Genomic DNA, 22,450 nt, shown 5'->3' with positions numbered 1-22,450 from the left:
TAGCTACATTATGGAAATGTAAAACTGTTGAAAATTAATGCATCAAGATGAAAACTTGTTGCAATTCTTCATAAAATAATGTCAGTGCAAACGTCACCCAAGAGTAAGTGGACAACTTAGACTAGCACTCACAAATGTCTTTCCCCTTATGTGATGATATCAAGCATGAAGGTACACTGACAACTGACTTCCTAACAAACAAGTTATCCATCAGGCAGACGTTGGTCCTTATGACCTATTAGTTGTACAAGATAGGCTAGAAAAGTATGGATTTAGCTACCAAACTCAGTCTGAAACTTCAAGCAGTAGAAATAAGCTAGAGGGTCACTCGAACATGATAACAGTGGACCTGCAAGAAAGGCAATTAAACAATCAGTCATTTTTGTTCCTAATTCAGAGGTCTGTCTACTTCACCTGGTGAGAGTTAAATCAAATGGTTTTGTGTCAGAACACCACATCTAAACCTTGGGCTGTGGTTGGTTTCAGTATCCACAACCAAAATGACTAATGCCAAAAGTAATTGAGATGTCTCAGGAGGTACAAATGAAGATTGCCCTCATAAATCATATTCTGCCAGTCAGCACCACTTCTTCCACCTCCCCCAAATGGTAAAAGAAGGTCCAATGATACTGCCCAGATATATGAACTTATAATTCTAGGGCAGGGCAGTCTGATACACAAAGAGATTAATATCCTCAGTCCTGCAGAATAGGTGCTCCAGTACTGCTAACATGTGGGTACCAGTTGTTCCTGTACTAGTGCTACATGAGAAGGAAGTCTTGGAGATGAAGCGGAAGAAAATTGTATCTGCAACAGTAGATGTTGTTCCCCATGGTGTGAAAGGAGACAATTAATACCTATGAAGATAGAAGTACCACAGAGTCTATAAAATGTGACAAGGATATTTAACATAAACTTAGCATATGTATCCATTAAGGTCCATCATTTGACTATATCTTCCTGCTTGCCCATGAAAACTCCACTTTTCAATAGGAGGGAAATGCAACATTTTGAATGGAGTCTTACATCTTAGATCACCAAAGAAAAGGGCTGTATCATCTTGTGACCTTAATTTTGTGCTGGATAAGAAATTCAAACAAGCAAATTCAGTACATACACAATTTCTCATCTGAATAGCAGTTTTTAGTAGCAATTAACATAGCCAGAAGAGTATCAGAATTTCAAGTTTTAATATGCCAAGAGCAGTTTCTGTTTTTCCATATATACAGGATTAGCTTGTGCAACAACACATCACTGATGAATAAAGTGGAGAAAAAAGTGAACCTTAACCAACTCTCTTCTAGTGTTATTCCTGAGGCTAAAAAATAAGGAGAAGGAATACTACATTCATTGAATTTGCATGTGCAATTGAACAAAACATTTCTAACTGGATCTCACTTTCTTTAAGATTTTGTCACAAGTTCTATGGCAAGCAATTACCTCAACATATTATCCACAAGATGACAGCTACAACAGTCACCTCCCTGAAGTTATAATTGCAGCAATGACTGATCCTGAACATCTACAGTTATGGTAAGCTGATAACATAATTGTCTTTACTGCCCTTTACAAATAAATAAACAGAATGGCACTGAATAATATTCCTATACATAAAGAGAATTTGTAGGAGACAAGATAGCTTTATAGAGTTTAAAGAAAAGGATTCCTGCTGCATCTTCATTCAAGGCAAATCTTAGTTTCATGTTTCTAAAACAATTGTGATTAAGCAGCTGATCCTGACAGATCCTATCTCTTTACTCTTGAATAGTGTAAGGTAAAATTTATTTCCCATGCTTTGCCAATTCTTTATCCACTGTTCTTGGTCAAAAATCATATTATGGTTGGGTGAATGTCAAAATTCTCAGAATAAAATTTGCAATGTTCAAGAATAGCAGAACTGAAGGTACAATTATGGACAATGTGCATTTTATGTATCTTGATTTACCTGCAGCAGTTTCAAAGCCATACACACACACACACACACACACACACACACACACACACACACACACACACACATATATATGTGTGTGTGTGTGTGTGTGTGTGTGTGTGTGTGTGTGTGTGTGTGTGTGTATGTCTGAAAGAGGGGTGGTAGGTACAGCCCCACCCATCCCTACCACAGACAGTACAGGGTCACAATGTCCTGCAGAAAATGCTTTGAAGATGTAACAGCGGGTTTTAGATTTTTTTTTTTACCAGTGTTAGTTTTTTTTTAAGTTTCATGACTTTTGTAACTGGGTCTTGCAATTCTGAAGTGAACTATTATATGATCAAGTGATTAAACATAATACACTCTCTCCATCTTTTTTATTTAATCACTGTATTAGACCATGGGAGAGAGAGACAGAAAGAGAGAGAATAAACTATGAGGTAGCTGAAAGAATGACTGATGTGCTCCTTAATGTTTTTTTTTTTAAATCCTTTCATCATTTAACTTTCTATTTCATTTTATAATATATCTACCCATGGTATTTGTCTGTTTATTGTTGTTTCTTTCAGGTAAAATATCTGTTAAATGAAACAACATTGCAGTACAGTATCCATAAGCATAAGTTCTGCTAGTGACTCTGGAAATATTGATCGGCAAATTTAGCAAGGGACCTGCCACCATATGCATAGGGAATTCCTTAGTATGATGAATCAACTTGCCTGATTTGTACCACTTTTTCAGAAAACAACTTTCTCCATTTGAAAGCAAGCATGTGTAATGCAAAATAGAGGCAAACTAACCTAGTAATGGAGTATAACACTTGGTAAGTCATTTTATAATTTCTTCCTAAAGCAATATATCAAATTCACCTTCATTTACATGGAGCCATCTTCCTTGGTAGCTCACAACCCCTATAAATAAAGCACTGTACCCTTGAATCTTTATTGACCATTTTCCATGGTCTCCATATCAAAGTTCATTTCATCATCTACTTAGTTTATTTGATTGGTTTATTTTTTTAAGAAACTCAAAGGATGAGTGGCCATTAGGAATATGGAGGACAAGTAGTAATATTTTCTCTTTAAGAGTCGAGTAAGATATCTGAAAGAGGCAGTCAGCATCCTTGCTGTAATGACTGAGACACTCTGCCCATTAGATATCAGGGACATCTAACAGATGATAGCATTCTGAATGCCTTACTGTGTTCTTCTATTAATGCCTACCTGCTCTCTGAATTGCAAATCTTGTGGCTATTTCATTGCAGCTTGTACATTTCCATTTCTATTACAAAAAGAAAAAGAAAAAAAGCAGCAAGGCTGCAGTTAATCCATCTTTGCTTACTTATTTACTTACTTATTATCCAAAATGATATCACTAAGCTATTCAAAGTTTATGCACAAGGAGCTGTATACCTTCATCACAGATGGATGCCTTTGCTTAACCCTGAAAGAGACAATTTTTCAAACCTTCCACAGTGGAGGCATGAATCTGGACAGGTTTCCATTCCAACCAATAAACAGCAACTTCAGAGATGGTTGTATTAAGCATGGAGAGCAGACTGCAAGATGCATAAAAGGAGAAACAATTGGAAGTATTTATTTGTGAGCAAGTATTGTGAAGAAAAATTTATTGTGTATCTATAGGAATATTTTTTGAATCCAATGGATATAGGTTCATAGGTTCATAGGTTTATACTAGGCTATCTGCCCTAAGGCATTTATAAGCCTAGCCCAAATTATTGTGGCTTACGCCACCCCTTATATGAAAAAATACTGTGCCCATTAGTTTGTTGTGCCTCTGTCCAGCAGTGACCCAGAGATGATTCCCGGGGTAAACCTATGATCTCCCATCCACAGGTCTAGATTTCTCTTGAACAGAGTCAGCGAGGTGCTCTGCCTCACATGGACCGGGATTTTATTCCACAGCATAGGGAGTCTCTGAGTGATAAATCTATCCCTCCAGCACGTCCTATTTATATCCGTGCTAAGGTTTAAGTCGCTTGCTCTAGTGGTTTTGGTGGATTTGGATTTTTTGAGGTGGAGCATGTCCATTAATTCCGGGTTGGACATGGCCTTGTATGTCAGGCACATGTCACCTCTGAGCAGATGGTATGCGACTGAATAGAGCTGGAGTTTCTTCAATCTGGCAGCATATGACAGATTTTGGAGTCCTTTATCCTTTTGGTGAGGAACTTTTGGGGTCTCTCCAATTGCTGCAGATGTCGGGTGAGATACATCCCGAATGGGGCATTGTACTCGATCATTGGTCTGATAAGTGAAGAGTACAGGGAACAATGACCTCACTAGATCTGGATGTGAATCCCTTCATGATCAGGTGGGCAATGTAGAAGGTCTTTCTAACCACTTTAGCAATGTGAGTGTCAAAGAAAGGCCACTGTCAACCTGGGTCCCCAGGTCCCTGATAACCTCTTCTGTGCTTAGTGGATTGCCACCTATATGGTAGCTTGGGGTTACCTTGTTTTTCCCGAAGGGTATGACTATACATTTTTGGCGTTTAACTTCAGGCCATGGCTCTGGCACCAGCTATCTGTTTCCGTGAGTCCCTTCTGAAGGATATCAGTGTCCGATGCACTTTCCACTATGGCCCAGTTTGCAGTCATCTGCAAACTTTGTCAGCCAAAGTCCTCCCATGTTGGCCTGTACTTCTGAGAAGTAGATGCCAAACAATAGGGGCCAAGGACCGAGCCCTGTGGGACACCACTTGTGACCGGCTTGGAGTCTGACACAGCGCCAGCAACTCTAACCCTGTGGGTTCTGTCCTTAAGCCAGTTTGCAACCCATCTTGTGACATATGGGTTTACATTTAAGCTGGTAAGTTTTTCTACAATACCCGAGTGGGGTATTGTGTCGAAAGCCTTTGCAAGGTCAAGGTAGGCTGTATGGACTGCCTTTCCCTCATCAATGGCCTTGGTGACTATTTCGAAGAAGTCGGCCAAGTTCAAAAGGCATGATCTTCCCTTGACAAAGCCAAACTGGGTCGGGTCCAATGTCTGCAAGTCCCCTATATCTTTGTTTATGAGCTCCATTATGATCCTCTCCATAGCTTTGCAGACTAGACTTGTTAAGCTTATGGGGCGGTAATTACCAGGGTCCGTGAGGCCACCTTTGTGGAGTGGGACCACAGTTGCCGTCACGCCACTCCTTGGGCACGTATCCTGTGGTAAGGCTGAGATTAAACAGCTGCCTTATGTGCGGGTTTAATTCCTCATTTAGCTCGTGTAGCACACAGCCGGGGACACCATCCGGTCCCATTGATGCTGTGTTTTTAGCTTTAGAGAGAGCAGCTTTCACCTCGCATTTGAGATGTCCGGGAGGCTACACTCGGCTGGGATAGTTATCTCTCCTTTAGGGGAGAGGGGTGAAGTTTGCACTGAACCTGTCTGCCAGTATGTTGGCAATGTCTGTGGGTTCAGTGATTTTTGTATCATTTTGGACTAATTCTGAGCATATCTGTGAGTTTCCACCCAGGTTCCTAACATAGCTGAAAAAGGCCTTATGATTGTCCTTTGAATCCATGGCAATTTTTCTCTCAAAATTGGCCTTAGTTGATTTTATGAGTGCTCGTATTTTTTTACTAATAATGATCAGGGGTGACTTCGGTTTTATGGATTTTGTTCTATCATGTAATAGCTTTCTCCTCTTATTGTAAAGTTTGTTAATGGCTGGGGTCCACCAGAGTGGACGTTTGCCCTTTGTGGAAAGAGTCTTGGTTTTATTTGGGATTGCCTGATCCATGCAGTCCTGGAGGTGTTCATAGAAGGCATTTGTAAGGGCTTCCAGCTTGGGTTGTGGTTTCCTCTGACTCAGGGGCCTTGAAGGATACCACACCAGTCTTGAGTAGTGTGAAGTTTGCTTTAGAGAAGTTCTTCACTATGGTCTTTTGTTTGGGGTGGGGCGGGATGTGGATTTCCAGTGAGATTAGTTTATGATCAGATCTCACCAATGAGGGATATACTTCGGTGTGGAGCATTTTGTCCCCATGTTTGTGACAATGAGATCTAGTATATTTTCTCCTCTCGTGGGAACAGTGACTAGCTGTTCCATGGCATTTGAATTTATGAACTCCAGGAACCGTTGGGCTAGAAAGTTAGGGCTTGAGTAATGTTCCCAGTCTATATTCGGGTAGTTGAAGTCACCCAATATGATGGTGTTTGGAGATACATTTATACCCTCCAGTGTCTTCAGGAAGGCTGTGTGGGGTTCCTGAGTTTGAGAGGGTGGCCTGTAGCATGCTACAATTTGTAGAGCAGTTTTGCCTATTGTTAGTTGCACCTGGATGGTTTCCGAAGCTTCATGCTTTGCCACCAACCTGGAGGTGTGAGTATCCTTTATGAATATGGATACACCCCCTCCTTTTGTGGAGTGGTCCGGGTTTTGGGGCCGGAACGCATGATATGAGGTAAAACCTAATAGTGCCGGGTGCTCTCAGGAGCCTTGAACCAGGTTTCAGTTACAGCACAGACATCGATGTTCTCCATACTGAGAAGGGCCTCGAGTGCGTGCATTTTGAGATTTAGACTTCTGGCATTGAGCATCATTACCCTCAATTTCTTCCCATTTTTGTTTTCTAGGGTGGTAGGTTTAGAATTTGAGCCTTGCCTAAACAAGGCACTATAGGGGTGGCAAGAGCCTTAGCCAATATCCGGAATCCCAGGGTGACAGGTGCAAGCCGTCCCTTGCGAAGCAGCGTGGCTTGTCAAGCATGTCATCCCAGGCAGACAGACACTGGATCCCCTTTGAATGACACCAGACATTAAGCCAATTGTTAAAGCTGATCATCTTGTCTCTATATTGTGGCATCATTCTTGGTGAAGGAAGGATACTGCTCAGGGTTAGGGTCATACCTGCCTGGGCTACATAATCAGAGAGCTCCTCTATGTCTCTTTTCATGCAGTCCAGGGAGGTACGTCTCAGGTCGTTCACACCAGCATGGACAATGACTGTGTCATATTTGTACTTGCTGTGGAGTGACCAGTGTGCTTGTGTTATGTGGCGGATTCTAGCGCCCGATAGGCAGCTTACTGTGACCCTCTCCTTGTTCAGCCTGGTGAGTGGGACGTCAGTGTGTCTGACTATGGAGTCACCTATGACAAGTATGTTTGGTGTTGTATTTGGCCTTAAGGGCTGTGACTGCTTTGCACACTGCTTTTGTGGTTTATGTGTTGCTTGTGGGGTGTCTTGAGGTAGCAGTTGTTTGGGTGTCTGCTTTGGAGGCCTCTGCTGTTTAGGTAAATTTTTACTCAGAGCCTCCAGTATGTCTTTGTGTGTTTATGTGTTTGATTCAGTGGAGTGGTAGCATTATGTGAGGCTGGTTTTGTGGTGTGTGTAGTTGCCTTCTCCTCCTGTCTGGTCTTGCCAGTCCTGAGTTGAGAGAGCTCAGCCTCCAGTTTGGCTAAATAGCTGCATCTCTCAAGTATTTGTGTTATGTGGGAGGAGGAGAGGGTTGTCTGTGTACATGAGGCAGTTATAACATTGCCTCAAGATTCCCAGATTCACCAGCTGGACCAGAGAGGAGATTGACAACTGACCTTTGGACATGCTAGAATAATATTGGGAAATCCTTAATTGAAAACAAGGGCCAGTGGGGAGTGAGGGTGTAGTGCTTTTAATTTTTAGTGCTGACTTATATAATTGCTTTAGTGAGCAAGTGCCAGGTAACTTGAGTGCAATGTGATACAAGTAACTAAATGCAAAACGACAAACAGTAACTTTCTTTCAAGTGAAACAAGGAAATAAGTACAGTAAGCAATGCAGATATCACTAGTGATCCACAGAAGCGCTGAGAAGTTGCGTATTAGGTGAATTAGCTTCCAGGGAAATAACAAGCAAACAAACAACAAGTATATAAACAAAGCTAGATTCAGTAGGCCTGGATCTAGTCTATGCTAGAGCAAACAAGGTGAACCAATTTCAGTAAGATACAGTTCAAATATTCAGGCACTATAAACCTTTAACCAGAAAATTCCCAGCTCAGAAGGGCAGAGTCCAGCCTCTATTAAATTCATAAAGCCTTCACACTGATATGCTGTCTTTTTTACCATCTGGTAGGAAGTTTTCTTCTAATGATTAAAGCCTGCTTTTATAATGATACATTTGTTTATTGCATCAAGCACTGTCCAAATACATCTCCTGAATACCTAGCCTCCTTCTTCCTTTGTTATTCCCTTAAAATATCTGCAAATTATCTGTTATGATAAGATACACGCTATCACCTTTCACTTGTCCTCAAATCCTTTCACTGGCTTCTTTGTCCTGTATACAGTATGTTTTGTATTTAAATGTCATTCTCACTCTGCAGTGACCTAGTATTTCACGAGATACTAAAAATCCTCTGTTCTTTTCACATTTTTCCTTATACTCTATCTCCATTCATTTTTGGTAAGTAACAGGAATGTGACTTTTTTATACTCTGCAGAATTAATACACTCATACGGCTTATAGTATTCATAGCAGTTTCAAGTCTATTTTAGTCTAATAGCAAAGTACACCTTAACAAAACCTACCCTCAGGCTTTGCTTCCTTTCTCAAAGGGGAGAGGCGAATTAGTCCTGGAGTACATTTAAGATCACTCATTGCATATAAATTTAGGTTATATCTGTAGGAAGGTATTGAATCACATTGCTAAACCCACAAATGAAGTTTATTCCAGAGATGGATGAGTCACTGGGTGACTAATCTAGCTTCTCTACATTCTTTTTATCTTTTCAGAAAAGTTCAGGTATCTGGTTCTAATGTTAGCTAAGCTGCTTGACTTGGTATAATAGTGGTTGAAGACCGAACTGAGTTTCTAATTTCAATGAAAACAAGGCATAGGAGCCTATAAGTCACAGAGTATAGCAAAAGAGCATCCAGTCATTTGTGGAAAGTAAGTTTTTTAAGGTCAGAGATCATTCTAGGTAGGAACCTCTGAGGTTTTTCAAGTATGATGATTTGTCAAGTAATTCGCCAGTCACAAAGAAGCTTAGTATCACTTAGTTACGAGCAACATTGTTGTTATTGACTTATTGCAAGTATGTGTTCATACAAGATCAAGGAAGCTTAGTCAAGGTGTTTTATGGCATCCATTTAATGCATTTTAGTGTGGTCTGTTTGAAAATGTGGTAGGAAATGAGATGAGAATGTAGCTATATTCTAACTACCATAGTTTCATTGCACACCTTACATAATACTTGACGGATTCAGACTTTCAGACCACCGGATGTAGTCTGGCAGCTAACACAGATAATTAAAGCTCTGAGCTCTTAGTAAGCTGTTTTCAGTATATCGGGTACAGGGTATTATTCCTTCACCTCCTTTTTCCTACCATGTGACTTTGATCAAGTCATTTAACTAGATAGTGCTTCTGATCACCCCTGAAAAAGGCACTTGCACCATTGGACTTACCTGGTTAACAAATATATAACATTACAGGTATATACTTGTCCATTGCATATTCTTGCTGTTCATGATAGTGTCTCAATATTAGCTAGGTATTTAAACCTATCACATTCAGCACCTTTTTGTTGGAGTTCAAGATCCTGAGCATAAGAGAGATACTCCACAGCTTCAGGATACAAAATAATAGAAAACTGTCAGTAGGCCTTCACATTGCCCAGTGCCTTAAGTATTAATTGACTAAGTGCACAAAGACTCTAAGGTGAGGGGATGAGGAAGGAGTCATGCTATTTATCAGAATATTATTAATGGTTTCTAGAGAATGATACACAGCATTGTAGCTAACTTAGAGGAAGTGCTGTTTGCATGTAACAATGGTACGACAGAGCAAATTGTAGTGCTTTGATGTTATTAAAACAGCAGGAAACAAATTAGAGAATCCAGCGGAAGTTAAGTATTGGCTAATGTTATTCTCTACTCAGCTAAGCAACTATAACCAGAGGAACAATTGACCGGTTGGAGTACTGATTTAAGGGAAAAAATAAAATAGTTTCACTTACCTACTATTCAGCTTCATTTATGATGCAGCTGGTCAGGCTATAATTAGCACTTACAGAGAATAAAAGAAATAAGGAAAACACCCATCAGACAACTCTAAGAGACAGAGAGTGGTGTTCAGACACTTACAAACAGGCAGCCTTTAACCTTGTCTCACAAGAATAACTACCATAATTTCCAAGATGACCTCTAAAACCTGGCTAAAAAGCTGTTAGTTCAGCAGAAAAAAAAAATGCAGTTTCCACTTAGATATTCCAAAATCAGATTCATTGACAATAGCAAACAAGCAAGCAAACAAACAAAATCAAGTTTGATACGCACTTTAATTCTCTTAACTTATACAATCATCAATTAGGTTTAAAAAAATTCTTAATCCATTGTACAAAGGTGCGGTTTTAGATTAGTTCATCCAGTGGGACTCTGTGAACGAGCTGAAGTGGGCATTATCATCTCCTTATTCTTGAAAGATTTCTTCAGAAATAAAAATATAGTACCGCATTATTTTATTTATATTTATTTTGTTTGCTATGTCTTAAGCAGTTGGCTAAACTGGCCCGTTGGCTATTTTTTTACATAGCCCAAGTGCACAAATACAATTGCAGAGTTAACTACAAAAGTAACAGCATTGTGAGTGCTTGCTATAATGATGCGTAAAAAGGTACTCCTCTTTATATACTGCTAGAGTGAGTACAGCTCATTTCACATATAGATGATTACTGCGATGCACTGCCAATTGTAACTGAGAGAGAGAGAGAGAGAAAAAAGTAAATAGGGTAAGAAAGTAGGTACAATGAAGGAGTTATTCTGTTATGTGTGATCCTCCACTGCAGAATTTATATATTTACAAAGTGTCAAGTATGCCTTCATTTCTGCAAAGAATAAGGACTCCAAAAGTGAGAGAAGTTTGAGGCCAATTTATATTGGATTATGGCAGAAAATAAATTTTGTCCAGATCCACCATGCATGCAATAACCACACCATTTAGGATAAGCCGACCATTTATTCATAGACAAAACATATTATTAAATCAATAGAGTCAAATGTCATAAATTCCAACATGACAAATTACAGTAGACAGCATTACTTGCTGACATTCTCCCTACTATTGATGTAATGCAGGGATAAATCAAACTGCTCACTTAATCTCAACCACCTGTTAGAAGCAGGGTGATACTGCTCACTTCCATAACCAAGCAGGCACTTTATACCAACCCAAACAGAAATAAACTGGAAGGGGAACAGAGGAGGGGTTTATCAAAACCCTTCTTCTCTGCATGTGTACACTCACAATCTAACATAATCCAAACCTTTAAAACAATATAGCCTGAGCAAAGGGCAGGGAGGATAGGGGCTAACCGCAAGCACATGCCAGAATCTGAGTCCTCTAACTGCCAGTCACTGCACAAAAACAAACTGACTTCTCCTTACCCATTACCTTACTTCCTCCTTCCTCAACCCACCTTCCTAATAATTAACCCTTACTCTCCCATCACCCAAAACTAACTCCCTTTCCAAATACCTGATTACCACATGCTTACTATCTCTCCCATCCCAAGCGATGTCTCTGGAAAAAATTGTTTTTGCCCAAACTACATTTCTTTTAAAGGACTTGTAATCTTTAGGAAACTATAGACTGTAGCACTATGGATTATGTTGGGGTTGGAGGACAACTAGTCTTTTGCAGTGCGACACAGAAAGGTTCCTGTTTTGTCGAGAGGTTACGGAATCTACATATACCATTACTGCTGGTCTGAATCAATTGAGCATTATGAAATGAGTGGAAGAAAAACCATAGGGACAGTGTATACCAGTTTAAAAATAAATACATTTTTAGACAATTTTCTTGCATCAGGGATGAGATGGTTAGATACAGAATAACCGGCCATATGTTGGGCGATGACCATTTTTGTTACAGTGGTTTCTTTATAACAGTGGACAGAGAGAGTTAGATCCAGTGCAAACTCTCAATATTTGGACTTTTGAACTATAGATAGAGGAGATTTATTGTATGAAATAATGCTAAGGGTCATTGAGAAACAATATATTGCATACTGAATATTTTTTTAGCCACTGGTTTGGTGTGTTAAAAGTCCTTTTGTAAGAACTTTTGCACAGTGGGCATGGGTGGTGCCATACTGTTAAGGATAATATTGCCAGCATAAACAGTAGTCTTGAAACAGAGTATGGCTGAGTTTATGTAATTTATAAACACGGAGAATATAATGGACATAAGGAATGACCCCTAGTCAATGCTACCAGTGAAGGAAGATTCTGAGGTCTTTGTTACTAGATTGGACTTTGAAGGTTCTGTGGTTCAGGTGGTCAGAAAACAAGGAAGTGCCACTGATTTTTAAGTTAAATAACTGTAGCATGTTAAGAATAGTTTAATGGTTCACATTTCAAAATGTCCTGTTGAAACCTATAAATATCACTCTGACAGATGAGTTATCGTGCATATAGTTGTTAAAGTGTTATATCCACTTTCTAAGCCTTGTTGGTTGTCTGTGGTAGTCAGTATTTTTAAGGTGCTCCAAAAGATGATTGTTACATGGTTTCTCAAAAACATTTGTGAAAGGATAATTAATGGAAATACAATGGAAGTGCAAGGGTGAGGAGGCTGATGATTCTTTAGGGATGGAAATTATGTGTTAGTGTTTGAATTATGTCAATAATAATGAAATGAAATAATGTCAGTAGTATTTGGTACATTATAGATATGAGCTGGAGTTTTAGAGGGGTGCACAAATGCTGAGGATATTCTGGTTAGCTCCTTAAATAGTTTTTGTTATGTTTTTCTTTGGCACTTGCTGAAATCTGTAAGTTCTCTAAATTAGAAGGTGAGAGTATAGATGGTAGTAGGTAAAAAGGGTGATGAAGTGAGAGGTTTACTGTTATTGAACAGAGAAGGTTACTAGACCTGGTTGTTGGGGAATGATTTGTGGAATGGCTACTCTTGGAAGTACAAGAGTGCTGATGATACTTGTGAAATTTCTTCAGTTGTACTAAACCTATAGTAAGATTTGAGGATGTTGATTTAGAATGTTAAAAGTATGCAGTATATTTTATTAACGTCTAGAATTATTTAGGTTGTGCTGCTCAAAAGAGGAGTTTAGAGCATTAGTAGTATGCTTTACCTTTTTTAATTCCATGCTTATTTTTACTTTTATTTATAAAGTAATAAAGTTGTTCTCATAAAAAGATTATTGCTTAATTTTCAGACATTCTGTACCTTGCTCTTCTTTTTCTTAATATTTTTGACGTATTACCAATGAACATCAAGTTACCTCTAACTGGTGTTTTTCACAAGGGTAAATGGTGGTCAAAGATAGATTTTCATATGGGGTTAAGGAGATATGGGCGGGGTCAGAAAATGAAAACAAAAGAAAGGATTAATTTATGTTGTGCAGACCAGCTACAACTGTGCTCTTTGATGGTTTCTGAAATTGAACTGATACATGGAATTGTTGTTGGTGGTGCAGGAGTTTTGAAGAATAATATGCCTACAATTGGTGAGTGGTCACTTGATGAGTTTCAAAGGCATTTCAGGTTATGCATCCTATTGGTGATGTTAGTAATAAGCAGGTAAAGTTGTGTATGTTTACCAGGGAGGTTGTTAGATCTAGTGGGAGAATTAACCAATTTGTATATGTAGTATTAAGTAAGGAAGTACCAAAATGAGATTTTTTTTCCTAAGAGGAACTCGACATTAAATTCTCAATGAATGAATATATTTTGGTTATTAGTCCAGTTTATGATGTCTTTTACTGTGTTGCCTAATGTCCTGGTAGAAAAAAGGAGGTATATGTCTTGCATATGAGTAATTTGATGCTTTTGATAAGCAGCATGGAGATTAAGAATCACTTGGGGTCATTTTCTACCCTGTGTTTATAGTGCACTATTAATTGAGATTTTAGTTTCAAATGTTTTTTGATTTCCATTGTAACACCTTCTGTCTGCCTGAGGTTGGATTTCTTGCTCAGAAACCTATGAAGTTGTTGAGTAAGCTATGCTGATGGATAGACTGTTGCTTTTAGCCATGTTTCACTGATGACTAGGCTGTATTGTCTTGTGCTTACAAACCTATGCCTCTATGAATTCTGTTTCGCTGTACGTTCTGTGCATTAATGTGGCTACATTTTTCAGGGGATGACTGGGGGAGGTTTGATTATAATGCAGAACTGTGACTGAAGGATGGAAGGGAAGATGGAGATGGGAGAGGTTTGGGATTAGTGTACCACATAGGTCAATGTATAAGCTGTGTCATGCAGAAGAAAAGTAGCTCATGCTGTCAAGGTTTAATGAGCTATAGATTGTGTGTTTCACTTGAGAGTAAAGTTATAATTCAAGACTTATAAAGTCTAGTATAAGTGAAGTTTTTTTTCCGGGTGTTGTGAAGGGATGTTCTTTTTTGAATGCATTATTTAAAAAAATGTCAGTGGTATTGTAACTGAAGGTAAACTGTACTCATTTAAGTGAGGTAATTCCCCTGCAAACGTTGTGCATTTTATTTTTATTACATTTTCTTTAAACAAGTGCTAAGGCTTTTAATTTTCTCACTAGTGAATCAGTAAGCATGTTATTATCTTGTCTGAATTGTGCTTTATTTAAGCATCCCCTAGAGTGAATGGAGCCTTTCTTGTATTTGTTTGCAGAGACCATTCAGCTGACAGTTTTGTGTTCCACTAGTCATGGCATTCTAGTTGAACTGGGAGACTTACAGGGTCAAATTTTTCCCCCCACCTTATAGCATATGCGGGTGTTTATTTTTAGATAGACTACTGAGCTGCAGATATTGTATTTTACTTGCCACAATATTGTTTCATCTTCATTTTAATTACCTCCTGCAGCAGACAGATATTAATTAGATGAAAGTATGAGATGTTACCAGCACAAGTGGACATGTGTCAGCGTGCAACATGAAGGGTCTATGACAATCGATTAAATAGTAAAAGATAGAATGGCTGTAAGAACAAAAATGCCATTCATAGAAATCTGTTTTGTTGGGGGCTGTGCCCCCACACCCCCCACAATATATAGGGTCTATATTATATTATTGCATGCTTACAAAAGCGAACGATAATTAATCAACTCCATGTAAGCAAAAGCTTACAATGTTGAAACCTCAGAACAGCAATTTTTTCCAATGGAAAAAAAATCGCTGTTCCAAAATTAAAAAAAAAAAAAAAACTTTAAAACATTACATAACGTGGGGGACTTCACCCCCTTCACACTTAAATATACCAACTCCAAGATCGCACTACATTGCCAAAAATGGCAAAGTTACGAAAGCAGCCAAGGAAATTCTTTCCCAGGGAAAAAATTTGCTGAAAAGCCACTTTGCTATTTTGCCTTTTCGCTCTATTCGGTTTGATCAAGACACATTCAACAAACTGCATCTGCAATCTCATAATAGGAACCACTATATATATATATATATATATATATATATATATATATATATATATATATATATATATATATATATATATATATATACCAACTTTGAAATCATACTATAGTGAGGAAAGGGCATATTTTCCAATTTTCACTGTACCGTGATCTCAGAAAACAGATTTCTATGAACGGTATTTTCATTCAATCTTTTTACTATTCAATCCATTGTCATAGACTCCAACATGAAGACATTGAACTATGACATGGGCAACAGGTGGTTGTCCAAAGACCTATGTGGTATAGGGGGTTAGGTTATGAAGGTCAAAAGCTCTGGTAATATTAGTACTTTTATTTCATGATTACACATTTGATATAAAATCTTGTAGTTGTAGAATATTAATTTCTACATAATTTCTTATCCATATGACATGGATATATTATTTCCTACATTTCCTATATAAAAATGCCTTAACTATTGATTATATTAATATCAACAGATTTAATAAAACATTAAAAAACACTGCAGTCAGGAAATGGATGATTTTAATTATTTTGCCTATGAAGACCTATTAAAATCAAATTCCTCATTAAGTGTTATAGCTATGAACTTTATCTTGTACATAGTGGGGCTAGGTCCGATACATGTCTAATCTGTGTTAAGTTGTAGGATTTAATTTGAATTTTGCAAAGAAAGACAGACAGAATGACTGTATTCACATGTTTATTGACTATAGCAGCACAAACAGCCTAACAATTTGTTAAATAATGGATAAAATATGATTCTGTCAAGCACAATTTATCTACGATGAACCACAAGGGGAAGTTATTTTCACAAACTACTTAGAACTCATGAATACTTTTCACTTAGATCTGGGGACTGTTTTTTATTTGATAAGAATTCATAAATAAAAAAGATATTACCCTGATGGGGAGTATATTTCAGTTTTAGTTAGTACAGAGAAAAGGCTAATGTAGGGGGAAACTAGGATGCATTAAAAACAATAAAAATAAAGGAAATACTATGCTGAATGTTTCAAATCAAATTAATACAAATAAAGTTATGCATAAAGTTAAGGAAATGTAAAAGGGTTAGCTCACCACTACAGAAATATGGTCTCAACAGGACTGTGGAAGGGAGGATAATAAGGGAGATAATGTCATGGTAGCATAACTTGGATATGATAAAGAGGGCTTTAGGCAAGATATGAATGATGCATATTAGTTCACTGATACCCTAGCTCCCAATTTTATACTTTTTGGTTGGTATTATAAATAATCAGATGCACTTAACTGCATGGGTACAAAGACTTAACTCTACAGTTGATTCAGCTATATGCAATAAAATGTTAAACAAAGAAGAACATTTTTCATCATTCAAAACCTCAGTATTTTGACAATACTGAAGATGACAATAGAAACTAGAAAGGAAAAGGAATTAGATTTGACTTATATTGACAATTTCTCACCTACACATAAACCCTGTATATTAAATGTTTAACTTTCTAAAATTTCAAATCAGTCCTATATGCCTTGTACATTTATATATCACAGCACAAGTCAAACAGATGTTACTGGTACTAATAACACTTGTGACATGTAACCATGGAGGAAGTAGTTTACTGCAGAGAAACAAGATTTAATGCAATTTAACCATGATGTTGTACAACAGAAAGTGAGGAATAAAATCACTTAGGTGATTCATCTGTGATATAAGAAAGGTCATGACAATTGGTTCATGTCTATCAGGCATCAAAGCACTGAGTGTTGTTGAAATTCTGTAAACTTTAATCACAACTATTATAACTTATAAGCCTATACGCAAATATGAAGTTGCGAATGACTTTATATAAACCCCACTAAAGCATATAAAAGATTCAACGTATTCCTTAGCAATGTTTTCCGGAAAAGGTCATTCAAGAAATATGAGCTGCTGATGATACACAAACAAATCACTGCAAAGTGCTGATTGGTGGCAATGTGAAGGAAGATGAAATACAAACATAATTCAGATTAAATTATCTGTGTACCTGTGAGCTGCTGTGTGAAAACTCCAGAATATCCTTAGTATGCACCTACCTGAAACTCAGGTATGAATCCTTGCTGTAGTGTTTAGTAAAATGTTGCCATCTTTAACAATGTCTGGTTACAGTTTTGTTAATGCTAAATATTTTAACAACTGGCTAAGAATAAACAGCTTGCCTCATAAGTTTAACTTTAGTGGGATGGGTATACACAGTTTTGAGACACAGTGAGAATACAATGAGTTTCCAGCAGAGTTTTTTGAGTTACTTACAGCTAGGAGTGGGTTGTTATTGGACTATAGTGTTCTGTTGCTGCTGCATGGTAGTAATGTGTGGGCAGTCATGAACTGGGAGCAGGTTAGCTGACTTGGGAGTTCTAGCCAATTTAGGTGTCTTTAGGGTTGTGCAGTGGTGGTTTTTATGAGATGAATATGTGGCGAGTCTTTATCCCATTATTTTTACTAATAATTACAAAATCATTGTAGTATATGGAACACTGTGATATGTTATACAATTAGAATTAAAACACATTTCTTAAACAACTTTTTAATGTCAGAATGGTGCTTAACAAGCTTTTGTTAAGCACCACAAAAACACTTTATTAAAATATATTGCTAAAAACATAAGCTTTCCCGATAATGCTTCTTCAGTTGCAAATATCTTAAAATATGTTAATCCTTTAGAGTCAGTTAAAGGAAAGTTTTCTAAGCTCATAGCAGTACCAAGAAAAATAGCAAACAGTTAAAGTTAAGGAAATAACAATTATATAGTATAAACTGCCACCTAATAAGGTTAAAATTATGAAATATCTTTATGGGTAGAGATGATTACCTGTTAGGGACCATATCAGGCTTGAAAATATGTTCCTATTTTCAGAATACTATATCTCAAGGTTGCAAATATATGATCTGTACTAGCATATGTGGTAGAATGGTTATATTCTTCACATAGTAAATTCTATTTCTGTTGAACAAATTTCTTAGCAATATTCAAACTGTTGTGTCCATCTGGGCATCTAAAACATCAATAATAACTACGTTATTTCCAGAAGTTGCTATTATAATATTATGAGGAATGTGTTTTTGATGACTTTCTGTGAAACTATAAAACTAAGTATGAAGATAAAAGTTCCCAGAACCCTTCCTAGTTGTACCCTGATTGATCCCATATTTTCATAGATAACAACAATGTCTATCCTTTGTCCTATAGCCCAGTATAGAATGATTAGATAAGCTTACAGACTATTCATACAACCTAACTCCCAAGCCATAGTTTACCATTACCCCTGTTACAGTGTGCAAGTCTTAACCCTATTTATAGTTATAAATGCAATGTCATCACAGCCAGACACTTTTCAGTTTGTGTTAAGGATACTCACGAATCACTAGTATTTTTAAAATGTTACAGTATTTGCACTGCAGTACAATAATTTCTTTTAGCTCTGTCTTCCTTTCCATCTTAAGTGTATGTTCCCAATACCAAATAAAAGAGAGTAAGTACATTCATAGTGTAGCATCCACAATGTCCCATGCATGCTGAACTCTCAGTGCTATGTTTACTTTTCCACTTTCAAATGTAATATAGGTTTCCAAATGCTGAAAATGCCACATTGTAGCATCATTTATTCACATTATGTTTTTCTTCAGTCACATAGCAAAATTATTAACTGAGAGTGGTGCTCTCACCAAACAACCTACCTTGCATATAAATACAAATAAATACCTATATAGATAAAGAAATAAATATCATTTCATACAACTCCCAACAATTTTCAGCCAAGCCATATACAATCCATCACATCTGATAGTTTAAACCCCAACATAAACTTCATCTTTTATTGCTTCTGTATCATTCTCTTTATAACACGATCATGATAAATAATCCATTGTTTGCATCATCCTCCAGCCCATTTTACGTACGTCCATAACATCTTTGTATTGGAATAATAGTTGTCTCCTACCCTATACATTTCACTATACTAAGGAAAACAGCATGGGAGATTACTTTCACCTTAACATTTGCAGGAAATTTGCATTTATGTTGAAGTTGCACACACACACGCACACACACACACACACACACACACACACACACACACACACATGCACGCGCATGCGATCATCCCATTTTTCTCTTTCTGTATTACGCAAACCACTGTAATTTAGGAATGGCACTCATCCTGATTTGTGTGGAGCAATCACTGTTTTTAAGTTATTGTTGTGTTTTCTGCAGCATTGTTATTTTTTTCTCAGTTTTAACAGGTTGTGAGTCCATGACTCTGTTCAGAATATTATTTCTACATTTTAGCCTAGAAATATATAGTCATGGACATACCGACTGGATGGGTTCACTCAATTTATGTCAACTAGTTTTCTATGCCTTTTTTCCTTGTACGATTTTATATTTTGATTGGTTGGCAAGAGGAGAATTACAGATTAAAAAGTAGTGTGATTAAATTCCATTTCTCTGTAGGGAAATGCATGTACTGTTGTCTTGGAATGTCATTAATCATTGTATTAATTTAGCAGAGAGAAAATACCTCGTAATTACTTCTATCATAAAGCTTGTCAATCACCTCAGTACTGTTTTCCCTTAGGATAAAAGAAGAAGAATTAAACAGTTAAGAAGCAGTATATAATGGCAGCATATGCTTTAATGGAGCCGCTCCACTTTGGGTATGCCCAATGCACAAATGTCCTGTTGCATAATCCATTGCTTCCCCACATTAATATTTAATGAAGCAGAATCAATACACTTTATGAATAATGGCACCCATAAGTCATAAATCTTATGGAAACAAGCAACATCTAAATGAATAATCGATATTCCATTGTATGTGACTATGGAGTTGTACTTCCTTTTAACTTAGTGTGTACAGGAAATGGGATAGTACATTCAAAACTGTGATTGTCCCACACAAATTCAGATGAGTGGCATCCCTAAATGACATAGGAAGCTTCAAAATGTGGGATCAGATAAGCAGAATGATTAAAGTGTGAACCTAAGATGGATTTAGGAAAATGATATTTGTACTGATAAAGGGCCCATAAAATTCAGCCACTACAGAGTTATAAAAATCTAAGTAAATTTGTAACTATTCTAAAATTTACTTCTCTGAATGTGAACACAAATTGTAATATTTTACTCTTGAGCAAACATTTAAATTGTGCATTTTTCTGAGAGTAAATGCTTTTATTAGTATTGTGTGACTGTTACTGTAAATGTTTTTTTTTTTTTGTTTTGTTTTCTATTTTTTTTCTGAAGTTGAGTGCTAATATCAGCATTTGTACAGTATATTAATGTTAATAATTACTTCATTTATGTTTTTATATCTTCATGCCATGTGCCTGGGTCATAGCTGAAAAGGTTTTGAGGACCAGTCCACCTACCAAGTTATCAAATAAATAAATAAACAAAAACACCCCAGTACTCTGAGAAACAGTTTGCTTTATTAAAAAAAATAGCTAAATCATTATAAAAATACTTGTGATAGTTGCAGGTGCTTGTGTATAATGACTATTTTTTTGCACATATGGTTTCATAAACACAAAGACTGTCATTTGGTCACATCTGAGGTATTTCTAGTTGAATGGATTATTCCTGTTAGGTTGAATTGCTGTCTATTGTCCCCTTTCTCTTTTTTTGAAGTATACCATTATCCTTGCACATGTGGTTTTCATTGCTATACAATACAAATGAAAGAAATTATATAGTTACAGCACCAGTAGACTTTTCAAAAGTAAACTTAGGCTGTTTTTGATGGTACAGCAATATGCCTCATGCTGTATACACCTGACAAAAAAGGTTTTATATGAATAAATATAATTCATGCTAACATATGTTTCTATGCACATTAAGTGCCAAACATTGATGTCCTGGTTTTGTTTGGGCAAACTTAATAGTGGGGACATTCTGAGAAGAATATGGTAACAATGTGTAGCCATGATTAAACACACACTAAAATATCACTGTTTGAAGCTTTTTTTTTGATAAATCAAAGAGAGGCAGGCATCATGCTTCTCAGATGTTAAAGATCAAATGAGAAAAGAGAGGCAGTTGTTCTTCATTATGTCACAGACCAGAAGAGGATGCAGAGACAATTGTTCTCTGTTAAGTACATGGTGTGAAAACAATTGTCTGTTTTATCAAAATGGGCCAGTGGGTGTTATAATGCTGTACTTTACGTACCCATCAGTTCAATGCATATGGTGACAGTCTTATGCACACCCTGTAACTTTGGCATCAAAATTCAATATACATAAGCCAGCACACATCCCAGGCTAGTGGATTGAAAGGACAGAGCATTTGTTTTAGTTTGAAATTTGAGTGTTACTGAAGAGCGGTCATAGGAGATAAAAGTATTTTGAAAAAAGAATAGCCATTCAATAATCAAGATGGCCAGATCTGATCTGTAGTCTGTAGTCTGTCTGTGGCCTGAATTTTGTATCTCACTGCTGGCTGCCAGCTGTTGTTACCAGTTCTAGTGCCATCTTTTATCTCCAAGAACCTACAAAAAAGATCCTGATAAGGAGAAACAACCATATGCATATTATGATGTCTATATGATCTAAAGTGAAATCTGTCTGTATAGCATGTCTACTACTTCCACCCAGTGACCCTGCAAAAGATTTTTTCTCTGCTTTCTCTTTCATTTGCTTTGCATTTTGCAAATCTGGCAGGTGGACAAAGATTTCTGTGTGGTCTGGGACCATGCAGCTGTTGGGAAGAGCAGACTAATTTTATAATTTGGTAAAAATGCACTCTCAACATTTGCACTCTGTATCCACGATGACATCATGTCAGCTTATTGTTCAGACGCATGATAGAGTATTCTACTGATATGCAATATGTCCCAGAGCCTGCAGCTCATTAAGGATTTACTACTAAACATCCGGAAATGCATGTCACTCACATGCAATTAATTAGTCACAAAATATACTTCCTTAAGACTGCTATGCTGTGATATGCTAGACCATTATATTTTGTACATATTTATATTAACATTCAGCATGTATTACAATGCTTTTATAATGCAATGAACTAACTATCCACAATTGATTTGCAGAGAATGCTTGTTTGTGTGTGTGTGTGTGTGTGTGTGTGTGTGTGTGTGTGTGTGTGTGTGTGTGTGTGTGTGTGTGTGTGTGTGT

The sequence above is a fragment of the Protopterus annectens genome, chromosome 2.part1 (genome assembly GCF_019279795.1).
Source record: "Protopterus annectens isolate FY-2018-M chromosome 2.part1, PAN1.0, whole genome shotgun sequence".
NCBI lineage: Eukaryota > Metazoa > Chordata > Ceratodontiformes > Protopteridae > Protopterus > Protopterus annectens.
The sequence above is the reverse complement of the archived record's forward strand: the minus strand, read 5'-3'. Positions refer to the sequence as shown.